This window comes from Haliotis rufescens, unplaced genomic scaffold, assembly GCF_023055435.1.
Source record: "Haliotis rufescens isolate VD_foot unplaced genomic scaffold, xgHalRufe1.0.p SCAF_18, whole genome shotgun sequence".
Classification (NCBI taxonomy): Eukaryota; Metazoa; Mollusca; class Gastropoda; order Lepetellida; family Haliotidae; genus Haliotis; species Haliotis rufescens.
In genome coordinates this window covers 8,120,915-8,125,638 of record NW_025963868.1, presented here as the reverse complement: position 1 = coordinate 8,125,638, position 4,724 = coordinate 8,120,915, and positions in this window count along the sequence as shown.

Sequence of the window (4,724 nt, the reverse complement as noted above, 5' to 3'; positions counted from 1 at the left end):
TTCCAGCAATATCACGGCGGGGGACACCAGAAATGGGCTGCACACATTGTACCCATGTCGGAAATCGAACCCGGGTCTTCGGCGTGACGAGCGAACGTTTTAATCACTAGGATACCCGACCGCCCCTCATAGAAATATACATTCGTTCACGTCCCGAGGTTATAGTATGTGACCATATGTATATTTTACACACATCTCCAGAAAATCCGGTGATTGATAACGTGGACAACGATCCATAGGTTGCTAGGGACAAATGCTAACCTGGAATCCCAACAGGCGAGAATGGTCACTGGCAATATATTGTAGGTGCTACTGTCAAAGGGAGACAACTCATTTTTGTTACTGTTGGTCAGTGTCAAGCAGGATTGAGAGATATATTCCAGCACCCAGGCTCAGAGAAGAACAACGTTTTCAACTTACCATCGAATGTGTCTTTCAAAAACTGCAATTACATGAAAAAAACTTGCATTATTTTTCTAGTAAATTCCCCGTTGGGGATTATCAAAAATCATTTTATTTTAAGATGCCAAATATGTCAATCATTTTGAGTGAGCTCCTGCCAATTGTACGCCAAATCCTTATGGGGTATGGGTTGTAAAGTTGTCTCGATGTGGAGACCTGCGTCCAATAAATGTGCCAAAACCCTTACATCGTGACTTTTATTCCCGGATGCGCCCTGGTTATGTTTATTAGTTTGTCCACCCGTGAAGATCCGGGGTAGAGTAGGTCTTCACAAACCCATTCTTGCCGTAAAGGGCAACTATGCTTGTCGTAAGAGGCGACTCACGGGATCGGGTGGTCAGGGTGATGCATGTCATCGTATCCCAATTGCATAGAACGATGCTCATTATTTAAATCACTGGATTGTCTTGTCCAGACACGATTATTTACAGACCGCCGTCATATTGCTGGAATATTACTGACTGAGGCGTTAAACAATAAACATACAACAAACTTGTTCCTCGGAACAAACAGTCCCACCTGGACGAGAGGAAGCTCATGCTCAAAGAAGCTGTCCACAACAGACGAGCAAGCCATTAATTAATCGTGATCAGGGATTTTCCACTGCAATTTAATTGCATTTGCCTGTCACCTCACTTCATCTATTGTATAACCGCATTACCTTGTACCAACTCACAAAATATTCACATCCAAAAATTTAAACAAGCTTCATATATTTGTTGTGTATATAATTGTGGGAGCAAATTTGTTAGTTATAAATATACACCACATTGTGATTTGTCATATATTTGGAATGACCAAATCATACCTGATTAATCTTGGCTACTTCACAGAATGACTGACCAATTTATATCAAAGTGGAATAGTGATATGACTTTATCGTCAAAGGGAAGACGTATCATTTAATTGACGTATATTCGGATCTGATATGTGCATTTGGCTACCTACTAAGATATCCTATATATTTTATATCATATTTACTTTCCAAATTTACGTGCTAGTAATACCATACTCCCTGCAGAGGTAGGTCGCTGGTATAACACCCCTTTCACGGTGACTGTGTCAAATCTGCAACTCTGGAACTGAGGATGACGAACTGACTTTTATCTTTGTATGTAATCTTTTATCGCGTGAAAGAGTTTTTCCCACCTAGTTGTCATGGCCGTCCCAACTTTCGTAATCTTCATTGTCTGTTTGCAACCAGTAAAACATAGGTATTACGTCGCCTGAAGAATTTTATCAAATGCATTTTTGATAACTGCTGCGCAATGTCGAATGATAATGTTGGTCCATAATGTGTCTAGTGCGTGCGTGCACAACTTGCACAACTTGCCTTCAGCATTACCAGGATGAAGTAGGATACTAATTCTCTCACTGGTGAGCATGTCACGGTCAACCGGAAGGAGGCGTCGCGTGAACAGGAAGCAGCCCTCTGACGGCCGTCAGTGTCGAGTTCAACTTTCTTTCACGGACGAGTCATGATCGCCATATGTGACAACGACTGACTTGAAATAGATTGTCACTGTGTGCGTGTGGCATACTATAAGCGAAAAGCGCAGTGGATTTCGGGGAATCAACCATTAAAATGACGTCATGCGATTGTTGTTGCACTTGATTCTGAGGAACGCGGTACATGGAGTAACGCCTACATACATGTAGTATATGGAGTAACGCCTACATACATGTAGTATATGGAGTAACGCGTACCACGGGTGAAGTTACAGTGACTACATACATGTAGTACATGGAGTAACGTCTACATACTGGTAGTATATGGAGTAACGCCTGCATACATGTAGTATATGGAGTAACGCCTGCATACATGTAGTATATGGAGTAACGCCTGCATACATGTAGTATATGAAGTAACGCCTACATACATGTAGTACATGGAGTAACGCGTACCACGGGTGAAATTACAGTGACTACATACACGTAGTATATGGAGTAACGTCTACATACATGTAGTATATGGAGTAACGCCTGCATACATGTAGTATATGGAGTAACGCCCACATACATGTATTATATGGAGTAACGCCTACATACATGTAGTACATGGAGTAACTCGTACCACGGGTGAAGTTACAGTGACTACATATACGTAGTACATGGAGTAACGTCTACATACATGTAGTATATGGAGTAACGTCTACATACATGTAGTATATGGAGTAACGCCTGCATACTTGTAGTATATGGAGTAACGCCTTCATACTTGTAGTATATGGAGTAACGCCTGCATCCATGTAGTATATTGAGTAACGCTTGCATGCATGTAGTATATGGAGTAACGCCTACATACATGTAGTACATGGAGTAACGCGTACCACGGGTGAATATAGAGTGACTACATTTACGTAGTATATGGAGTAACGTCTACATACATGTAGTATATGGAGTAACGTCTACATACATGTAGTATATGGAGTAACGCCTGCATACTTGTAGTATATGGAGTAACGCCTGCATACTCGTAGTATATGGAGTAACGCCTACATACATGTAGTACATGGAGTAACGCGTACCACGGGTGAAGTTACAGTGACTACATATACGTAGTATATGGAGTAACCTCTACATACATGTAGTATATGGAGTAACGTCTACATACATGTAGTATATGGAGTAACGCCTGCATACTTCTAGTATATGGAGTAACGCCTACATACACGTAGTGTATGGAGTAACGCCTACATACCTGTAGTATATGGAGTAACGTCTACATACATGTAGTATATGGAGTAACGCCTGCATATTTGTAGTATATGGAGTAACGCCTACATACACGTAGTATTTGGAGTAACGCCTGCATACTTGTATTATATGGAGTAACGCCTACATACATGTAGTATATGGAGTAACGGCTACCACGGGTGCTGTTATAGTGACTACATACATTTAGTATATGGAGTAACGCCTACATACATGTAGTATATGGAGTAACACCTACATACATGTAGTACATGGAGTAACGTCTACATACATGTAGTATATGGAGTAACGCCCACATACATGTAGTATATGGAGTAACGTCTACATACATGTAGTATATGGAGTAACGCCTGCATACTTGAAGTATATGGAGTAACGCCTGCATACCTGTAGTATATGGAGTAACGCCCACATACATGTAGTTTATGGAGTAACGTTTACATACATGTAGTATATGGAGTAACGACTACATACATGTAGTATATGGAGTAACGCCTGCATACTTGTAGTATATGGAGTAACGCCTACATACTTGTAGTTTATGGAGTAACGCCTAAATACCTGTAGTATATGGAGTAACGCCTGCATACTTGTAGTATATGGAGTAACGCCTACATACTTGTAGTTTATGGAGTAACGCCTAAATACCTGTAGTATATGGAGTAACGTCTACATACATGTAGTATATGGAGTAACGCCTGCATACTTGTAGTATATGGAGTAACGCCTTCATACTTGTAGTATATGGAGTAACGCCTACATACATGTAGTATATGGAGTAACGCCTGCATACTTGTAGTATATGGAGTAACGCCTACATACATGTAGTATATGGAGTAACGCCTGCATACTTGTAGTATATAGAGTAACGCCTACATACATGTAGTATATGGAGTAACGCCTGCATACTTGTAGTATATGGAGTAACGCCTAAATACCTGTAGTATATGGAGTAACGTCTACATACATGTAGTATATGGAGTAACGCCTGCATACTTGTAGTATATGGAGTAACGCCTGCATACTTGTAGTATATGGAGTAACGCCTAAATACCTGTAGTAAATGGAGTAACGTCTACATACATGTAGTATATGGAGTAACGCCTGCATACTTGAAGTATATGGAGTAACGCCTGCATACTTGTAGTATATGGAGTAACGTCTACATACCTGTAGTATATGGAGTAACGCCTACATACACGTAGTGTATGGAGTAACGCCTACATACCTGTAGTATATGGAGTAACGTCTACATACATGTAGTATATGGAGTAACGCCTGCATATTTGTAGTATATGGAGTAACGCCTACATACACGTAGTATTTGGAGTAACGCCTGCATACTTGTATTATATGGAGTAACGCCTACATACATGTAGTATATGGAGTAACGGCTACCACGGGTGCTGTTATAGTGACTACATACATTAAGTATATGGAGTAACGCCTACATACATGTAGTATATGGAGTAACACCTACATACATGTAGTACATGGAGTAACGTCTACATACATGTAGTATATGGAGTAAAGCCCACATACATGTA